Source organism: Carex rostrata, chromosome 13 (assembly GCF_964058835.1).
Source record: "Carex rostrata chromosome 13, lpCarRost1.2, whole genome shotgun sequence".
In the NCBI taxonomy this organism is placed as follows: Eukaryota; Viridiplantae; Streptophyta; class Magnoliopsida; order Poales; family Cyperaceae; genus Carex; species Carex rostrata.
The window spans coordinates 6,551,773-6,562,566 of NC_135930.1; positions in this window are offsets into that span (position 1 = coordinate 6,551,773).

Here is a 10,794-nt window from a genome sequence, read left to right on the forward strand (position 1 = left end):
ATGTATTTGGAGACCAAATTTTATATTTTTTGGAATTTGTTTACTATTTCTTTAGATTTATTGAAAATCGCTGATCCAACGGTGGCTTCTGATTTTACTGTTTTGTTAAGCCACAGTTGGATCAGCGATTTTCAAAGTGGCTTAATAAATAATAAAAAAATTCAGAAAAATGTAAAATTTGGTCTCCAAACACAATTTAATATGGAGAACAACTTGAATGGTTCGGATCGACATTTTGAACTTTGAAAATTAAAAAATGAATTGGTAGTACCAAAGCTCAGGAACTACCACTTTGATCTTAGCCAACCTCTATATATATATATATATATATATATATATATATATATATCTATATATAGAGAATGGCTAAGCTCAAATCGTTTGTTCCTGGGCTCACGAACAAATGATTGGGTTCTCCAATTTCCGAAGTTCAAACGGCCGATCCAAACCGTTAGATGTTTAATCTATATTAAAATGTGCTTGAAGACAAAATTTCATATTTTTTGGAATTTTTTTACTATTTATTAAGAGGGTTTGAAAGTTGCTGTTTTTATTAAAATTCTGCACCATAAAAAAACAGCGACTTTCAAACCCTCTTAATAAATAGTAAAAAAATTCCAAAAAATATAAAATTTTGTCTCCAAGCACATTTTAATATAGATTAAACATCTAACGGTTTGGATCGGCCGTTTGAACTTCGGAAATTGGAGAACCCAATCGTTTGTTCCTGAGCCCAGGAACAAACGATTTGAGCTTAGCCACTCTCTCTCTATATATATATATACATATATATCTATATATATATATATATAGAGTTAGGCTGGGGTGCTATGGATAGCATAGAGGCCTCTATGCTACGGTTCAATATTCGAGTTTTCAAAATCCAAACGGTCGATCCGAACCGTTCATCTTATTCTCCATATTAATATCTGCTTGGAGACCAAATTTTACATTTTTCTGAATTTTTTTACTATTTATTAAGTATTTTACAAAATTGTTGATCCAACGGTGGCTGCACAAAACAGTAAAACCGTTGGATTAGCGATTTTCAAAGTGGCTTAATAAATAGTAAAAAAATTCAGAAAAATGTAAAATTTGGTCTCCAAGCAGATATTAATATGGAGAATAAGATGAACGGTTCGGATCGACCGTTTGGATTTTGGAAACTCGAATATTGAGCCGTAGCATAGAGGACACTATGCTATCCATAGCACCCCAGCCTAACTCTATATATATATATATATATATATATATAGAGGTAGGCTAATATACAATCGATTGTTCCTAGTCTCCCGTGCAACCAAGTCGTTTTTTGATTTTTGAAGTCCAAATGATCAATCAAAACCGTTAGATGTGATCTTCATATTAAAATGTGCTAGGAGACCAAATTTTATATTTTTTGGAATTTTTTTACTATTTATTAAGCCACTTTGAAAATCGCTGATCCAACGGTAGCTTAACCAAACAGTAAAATCAGAAGCTACCGTTGGATCAGCGATTTTCAAAGTGGCTTAATAAATAGTAAAAAAATTCCAAAAAATGTAAAATTTGGTCTCCTAGCACATTTTAATATGGAGATCACATCTAACGGTTTGGATCGATCATTTGGACTTGAAAAATTGAAAAATGACTTGGTTGCACGGGAGACTAGGAACAATCGATTGTATATTAGCCTACCTCTATATATATATATATATATATAGAGTACGGCTAACGCGCTTCCTCTAGCATATGGGCCGAAATGCTTCCGGTGGAAATTTGAAATTTCAAAATACAAAAAGTCGATCTGAACCGTTCATCTTCTTCTCCATATTAATATCTGCTTGGAGACCAAATTTTACATTTTTCTGAAATTTTTTACTATTTATTAAGCCACTTTGAAAATTGCTGATCCAACGGTGGCTTACCAAACAGTAAAAATCAGAAGCTACCGTTGGATCAGCGGTTTTCAAAGTGGCTTAATAAATAGTAAAAAATTTCAGAAAAATGTAAAATTTGGCCTCCAAGCAGATATTAATATGGAGAAGGAGATGAACGGTTCAGATCGACTTTTTGGATTTTGAAATTTCAAATTTCCACCGGAAGCATTTCGGCCCATATGCTAGAGGAAGCGCGTTAGCCGTACTCTATATAGATATATATATATACAGAGAGAGAGAGAGAGAGAGAGTCAGGCTGGGGTGCTATGGATAGCATAGTGGCCTCTATGCTACGGTTCAATATTCGAGTTTTCAAAATCCAAACGGTCGATCCGAACCGTTCATCTTATTCTCCATATTAATATCTGCTTGGAGACCAAATTTTACATTTTTCTGAATTTTTTTACTATTTATTAAGTATTTTACAAAATTGTTGATCCAACGGTGGCTGCACAAAACAGTAAAACCGTTGGATTAGCGATTTTCAAAGTGGCTTAATAAATAGTAAAAAAATTCAGAAAATTATAAAATTTGGTCTCCAAACAGATATTAATATGGAGAATAAGATGAACGGTTCGGATCGACCGTTTGGATTTTGAAAACTCGAATATTGAGCCGTAGCATAGAGGCCACTATGCTATCCATAGCACCCCAGCCTAACTCTATATATATATATATATGATTAGATAATTAGAGTAATTTACGAGATTTCATGATAATAAATGAGTTTAGATTTAGAAAGAAGGGTCATTTGACTCATTGTAAGTCTCCTTTTTTTATCAATGAAATCGTTAGTAAACATTTAAAGTCACTAATTTTAAAAAAAGAAGAAGATACTGTCAGACATATATTTTGAAAATGTGAGAGAATTGCTTTTTGTTAGAATATATATTTTACAAGTACATTTATGATCAATATATGTAAATTTAGGAAAAGAAAAACAATATATGTTAAAATTAATAAATTAATCATCCTTTGAAAAATTCCAAATTTTCATTGAAATATAAATTAAAATTTGTTTTATAAAACTTATGTTGGTGCCAACTTGATTAAAGTACTTGTCGATGTTTCCCTTTTTTTCTGGGTGATGATAGGCCAATCCTTGATGTTGCGTGTGAGATGTTTAATAATGACTTAATTACAAAAACGAATTAAATTTTCAATTATGCAACGACTTGCATTTACTAATTCAATGTCAAGTGTCAACTGTCAATTCCCTCCAAGTGGATCACTTGTTAAATTTCTTGGAATGGATGTTTTTTAGATTGCGTGTGATCGATGTTCATCATTGCTAGAAATATAAGCACTAATTTCTGCATAGGTTCATTCAATTAGATTATTATTGTAAATAATTGTATTTCGACTGAAATACAAATATTTTAAATAATGACTTCTGGCCTGAGCGGTCGATCCAACCCGCTCAATGCATTATTTTACATGCTAAAATTTACTATTATAATTGAGAAAAGGTTTTTGTCCATCCTGTTTTGTCCACCATCTGTCCACAGCACTGATTGGATAAGATTTAAATTGTCACTAACTTCCTTTTTTAACTGTCCGCCTCTAACTTTCTTAATTTAAACGTCTGCCTCCAACTTTTTCAAAGGACTTCCAAATAAAAAAAATGATCTCATCGTCTCCCTGACCCCATCTATATCTCCGCCTCCCGCTCTTTCTCCGACGAACTTGTCTCCTCCATTTCAGATCTGGTGAAATCAGTAAGTTCGATTTGGAGAGGCAGAAATCGTGAGGTCAATACGATTTGGAGAGGCAGAAATCACAAGGTTTAGGATCTGATCTTGATTTCTCACGAAGATGTACGGATTTGATTAGATCGCATCTTACTTGAAAGCAGCGATTAAAATTTGCCTTTGCTTTTTTCCATGCCTTCTTGTGCTTAATTGCATAGCTTGCCTTGTCTTTATGCTTAATTTACATTTGGGAATAATGAAAAGGATGGACAGCCATGGCCAATTTTTCAAGGAATTTCTCAGCATATATAATACAAGATCTGTCACCAGATTTTTTGAACGAAATCGTAATTGTTATTTTTTTTGTATTTACCTTCTCTGATTCATTTTTTCTTTGCAATGTCGATTTTAATTGAGATTACTGACTCGATCTCGTTTTTTATACATGATCGCAATGGAACATTCAATCGTGGAGCGCGATCGAATAGAAGTTGTTTTTGTTGAAGAGCACAGCAAAATTCAAATCTAGTAAGTTATTTCTGTTGAATTTGTTGTTTTCGTTGTATGCAGTAACAGATCTAGCATTTCAAATGAAATCTGAAGGAAAGAGATGATAGAGAGGCGATATGGAGTATTGATCTGTTAATTTTACTATATTGCCCCGTTAATTTTACAGTATTCATCTTGTGAAAATCTGGAAGAAATAGATGATAGAGAGTCAATATGGAGTATTGATCTGTTAATTTTACAATATATATGTCTCATTTTACAGGATATCGAACTGTTATGAAAGTTTCTGGATGTTTGAAAATGTGAAGTATGTTTTTTGTAGGATTTGTTATTTAAGTTACAACATTGAATGATGAATTTTACAGTATTGGTGCATATTGAAATGTTTTCATATTACATGCACTCCTATGATTTTCAGTCAGGTAAATAACTTGTAATATTATTTTGTAATTCTTATTTGTTATAAATCGAATTTGTTTCATTGTTTATTTTATTATTATGCAGGATGACATCTCAAAAGAACGTGTTGTTCTTGTGATGAGGCTTCTTACTCATCCGAACAATGAACACATGAGGTTTTTAATGTAAATATTATTTGTCCATAGTTTTTGTTGTTGCTATTATGCTATTATGAATGTTGCGGTGAATATTTTTATCTTGTGTTGTACAAATTTTGTTTGTGGTGAACATATGTTGTTTTGTGGTGAACATATTTTTTGTGTGATGATGGATGTATTTATAGATTTAGCAATTTTAGAGTATATATGGTATTATTTTATGGTTTATATTTTGCAATTTTATAGTATACATGATTCTTTGTAAGTTGTAGTTTAAACTGAAATGTAGCATTTGTTATATTTTATCTTAAAGTATAGATGGTATTATTTTATGGTTTAGTTTTAGAAATTTTACAGTATACAAGAATTAATTGAAAATTGTATTATGTGAAAATTTTACTGTATACAAGATTCAATTGAAAATTTACAGTATTATTTGAAAATTTTACAGTATACAAGATTCAATTTTACAGTATATATTTTACAATATACAAGATTCAATTGAAAATTCTACTGTATACAAGATTCAATTTTACAGTATACAAGATTCAATTGAAAATTCTACTGTATACAATATTCAATTTTACAGTTCTGCTGATTCAATTTTACAGTATACAAGATTAAACCCAGTGCGGAAACTAATAATTAACTCTAACTGCCAATAACTGCTAATAACTAACTCTAACTGCCAATAACTTCCTATAATTGTAATTTTCGAAAGTACAATTTGAAAGTATATTTATTTTGTCCTGTTGTGCAAGTTGTAATCTTTTTCTAACTATCATGGGACCACTTCAAATAGTTGCTGGATGTTTTGTGATTAACTGATATATTTTATGTGATATATTGTATAATTATACAGCATGTAGAAGTAATTTTACGGTATTCGCGCAAGTCAAAACTGTGGACAAATGGTGGACAAAAGGCTGTGGACAATTAGACGCTTCCAAAAAAGAGTCATGAAATAATAATAAAATAAATTTTAAATATAGTAAAATTAGGTAATTAAAAAAAATGACATGTACAACGAATTATTGACCAATTACAATTGACCATAATTTAAAGTAATTTATGTTTCGGCTAAGTACGAATATTTATACAAGAGTTTTATTGCCACCACTGACATAGCAAGCGGCCGCCAATTATATATTTACATATAACTTATTAAACTTGTAGTACTTAGTTTTATGCATGTTATGATGTTTTTGTATTTTTTTAAAATGGTTGCCTTGTATTGGGGGCATGGTTTAATATTTTGGATTATGCTTTTGTTTCTACTTTGCACAGCTGTATAGACTTGCCATTGTTGATTTTAGTACCAATTTTAGGTACTAGATCAATTATGCTATGGATTTTGATTTCTATGAAATCGGTGATAAATACCATTATTTTTCAAAAGAAATATATTTACATATAAAAAGGCTCTGACTAAATTTTTTCTTGAACAATCCTCTTAATTACCTCTATTTTTTTTTTTTAAAAAGGTGGTTGTCCGTTTCATTGCCATGAAACATAAAAGTTTTACAAACGCAAAACAAAACCAAAAAAGAAAACCAAAAGAAATAGCAGTCATAGGCCCCAAGTGGTGTGCACACAAGCACCATACAAAACGAGTTAATAACATGCACAAAGTCTAGCAGTAAGACACATAAAGGGCTGGAGAAACAAAATAAACAGTCATATACTACAGTATTTTTCACTCTTGAGTCGCCTGAGATCCATTCGAGCAGCCTCTCGTCCCCCCCATTTGCACTATCTAGATAGACATCTCATCCATGTCTTTTGGCAGCCATTTATTCCCTTCAGTTTGCATCTCCTCACTAATTAAGTTGACATGTCCAATATATAATAATAGAAACAATAGTCATTAAAACACATATCATTCTGTTGTTTCCAAATACACCAAATAATTGCACTCTCAACAATGAGGAAAGCAGTTATGGCATTTTTATTCATGTTAAGGGCAAATTGAAAACATCCTCCATAGATTTTCAATTATATCTAGCTCGAGCAAAAAAGCATTGAAAAAATAAATGATCAGAATTCCCCTCCATAGGACAAAATTGACAGCTAAGGTCTCCCTGCCATCTTTTTTTCCTGTAATTTGAGCTTAGTTAATATTTTATTTTTACTCATCAACTACATAAATGCTCTGATTTTTTATGGTACATGAAGTTTCCATCAGAGAAAGAGTTGTAGAGGTTGTTCTCCATGAAAATAAAAAAAACAAATACATGGATCTTAATTACCTCTATAGATCGATCAAGGTCTATATGATCAATTCATAGCGTCCACATCTCTAGGATCAGTTTGAGAAATTAACCATTGATTAACATGTACTTATCCCGGAATTCAGGAAAACTTTAATTGAAACTCCCATAACGTTGCTCCTTGCTGTCAATTAAATATGAATTTGTCTTTTGAGAAGTTAAATATTACAAAAATCACTTTCTCAACAGCTCATAGGAAAGCAGACAGTTCATCCAACAATAGTTGATTGTTGGCTTTGGATTGTTAGAAATATGAACTTAATTAATATGTTATTTGGCTGTTAAGAGGATCCAATTTGTGAACCATTTGGTTGAAAAGAAATCAAATTTGTTTTAATGATGCTAACTCATTACCAATTAAATCTATTGGTGCAAGAATTATTTCATTGGCTAGTTTTTGGTATCATTCTCGATTAGATAATTCATTTTTAAAATTGAGTCTAATGTTCCCTTCTGATGTTAAGGATCTCCCAAATCAAATTAAGGAGGAAGAGGTAAGAAGTTCAAAATTGGCTCAAGTAGTGGACCTTCTAATGTCCATTTCCCAAGTGGACAATTCAGATGATATGCAGGGTTTTGGAGCTGACAACTCTCCATCTCCAATGCCTGGAGAAGAGGAGGATGATGAAGACTTATTAGATATGTAGTACTTAGTTTTATGCATTTTTTGATATTTTGGTTTTTTCTTATGTTGTTGCCTTACTTAGTTGTGTGCATGTTATGATGTTTTGATATTTTTTTTGTTTTTGTTTTTGTTTTGAACAGCTGTATAGACTTGCCATATTTAATTTTGGTACCAATTAGGTACGAGGTCAGATATGCTATGATTTCAATGAAATCAGTGGTATATAGCACTATTTTTCAAAAAAATTAATATGTTATTTGGCAATCAAATGTAAATTTAAGTTAAAGATAAATATTAGATAGATGAGAATTATGTTTGAAGTTTTTAATTAGGCTGTCATGAAAAATTAAAATTCGTAAAGTACATAATGTAGATGAGAAGGTTAAATATTATTTAGCAAGTATATAGCATATCTAAACAGTTTCATACAATATATCATTAAAGAGACCTCTAGATAGAAAGAAATAAGAAAATAATATAATTGACTGAGTATTTTAGAATTTTTAAGAGTATATATATAATGTTATCTTTTTAACTACTCATGAGATATACTAGTAAAATCATAATATATTTGCCACACATATTAACACATCATCATTACAATATTGAATAACTAAATTGATAACATCCAAGAATATTCTTATTTCAGCGATCGAGTTGGAGACTTGGGGGTGCAAATGGGGAGTCGATGGCACATTACTTACCGGATTCCGATTATATTTAATAACACGGATATAAGAAAGAAAATTTTTTTGTCATTAATTTATCGGATACTTATCCGGATATGAATAGATTTTTTTCGTTAATAGAAAATAATATGAACAAAGAATATTTTGTATCTATTATCCTATAGGGTTGTCGGAACTTTACTATGGAGAAAGTCATATCCAAGTGTGTGTATATATATATTTATGAAAAAGATGTATGATATGATATAGTTTTAGTCAAAGTATATATGATATAAAATTTAATTTAATTGTTTACATGTATTTTTTTTCATTCATTTTTTTTTCTCCACATTAAGAAAATATTTTATTGAAAACACAAATAGGAGTGTAATATCACTTTTTTATCCGTTATCCGATCTGTATATTCGATAAGATCTGCATATGGGTCCATGCAATTGGGGTCAACAACTATGTCACATTTATAACAAAAGAACATATCCATCATATCTCCCTTCACCGCACATAAGCGCGCGCAGCACTGTCCCCATCCAGTTGGAGGGATCATGTCTGCTCAGCCGTCCATTAACGTTTTTCTAATTTATGGATCAAGAGTGTTCAGCAATTCTTCGGTATCTCTGGACGAAAACATACTTTGTAAATTCCTCATCGCGTGGGCTTCACCCGTCCAAAAAATATTAATAAGTTTTTTTTTTCTTCACGTTCGGTTTCACTTCTTCCTCTATTTTTTTCAACTTTAGGTGTCATTGTAGCTAGGGTTTCAAATGACAGTGATGGATTAGACTTGTATTGATTCTAATTAACAATTACAGGATAATCGAATGATTCTAAATAATAGGTCATAGCAATTTAAAAGCTAATTATGACAGTAATAGACTAATTATACAGTAATTAGAGACTAATTATACAGTAATTAGAGACTAATTGTATAGTAATTAATGACTAATTAGAAAATAATTAAAAAATATTTAAAAAAAATACATGTAGTCACCCAAAAAATCGCTATCTTTCTCTTTCTTCTTCTCTCTGCCTTTGGAGTGTGTTTGAAGTGGGCAGGAGAGAGAAAAAAAATCAAATTTATATCCAATCCATAGCGGACCGCTAGAGAGCGGTCAAGTCTCAATAGAGTGGACCACCCAAGGGTGGGGCGGTTGGGGCATTTAAATAAAAATCGGGAGTAGATTTGTATAAACTTTTTTTTAGGGTATTAATAAAAATCTCCTCTGGGTGGGAGTAGAAGACGGGGACTGAGAGAGGGAAACATGGGGATCTATAGGGCTGGCAAAAAAAATTCGAGGTTCGTGATTCGATTCGAGTTTGATTCGGGTTTGATTCGAGTTTAATTCGATTCGAAATGGGTTCGAATTGAAACAAATCAAATCAGGTTCGGTTCGGAATTAATTCAAACCAAACTCAAACCTAGCCTGGTTCGATCGAAATAGGTTCGTGATTTTTTTGTGGTTCGAATCTCATAAAATCACCGGCCATCCATTTACCTGATGAAATTAAAATTCAAGATAGAGAGTCATAATTTAACTTAGCCGACACTCCCTCGCTCTTAAATCTCAATAACCTAGTTCTCTCTCCACCTCTCCCTAACTCACTCTCCCTCTAGCTCTAAAATCTAGCCGACACTCTCGGCGACTGGCTGTCTCTCCGGCTGTCACTCCTCTCTCCGGCCTAGATGACTGTCTCTCCTCTCTCTTCGGTCGTCTCTCATAGTTCATACTAGGAAAGCCATCTTTGATGTATTTTTTCATGAACAATTTTTTAACTTAAAAACACTTATTTCATAGTTCATACCGGTAAAAGGAAGCCATGTGAATTTTGTCCCACGAGAAAAAATTAATGTATAAACTACCGGTATAAGTAGGGCTGCTAAAAAATAATTTAGTTCGTGATTCGATTCGGGTTCGATTCGAAAAATGTGTAGTTCGCAATTAATTCGATTCGAAATGGGTTCGGTTCGAAACGAATCAAACCAGGTTCGGTTCGAAATTAATTCAAACCAAACTCAAACCTAAGATAAGTTCGGTTCGGTTCGGTTCGTTGCCACCCCTAGGGATCTATGATGACATTTTATTAATAATTTTAAAAGAAAAATATTTTATTTGATAATTTTTGAAGAAAGGATATTTTGTAAAAATTTGCTCTCCTACTAGACACCGTACACGTCGGTCAGGAAAAGTTGAAATATCCTAGAGGATATGTCACAGAATTCGAGATATTTATGTTTAATTACAACTCCTGGAACGTCGCTCCTTGCTGTCAAATATGACTTCGTCATTCGGTAAGTTTAAATTATGGCAATCACTTTCTCAACAGCTCATAGCTAGGAACGTAGACAGCTCCTTAATTGTTGCTGGACAAATTGTATTTAAAATTTAATTCAATTCGATATGTGTTGAGATTCATACTAATAATTTAACTCATCAATTTAAGTGGTCTGGTGAATTATATTTAAATTGTTCACGCGAGTTTTCACAAAATATTATACAAAACAGGGACATATCTTAATGTAACCACTAGTATAGAA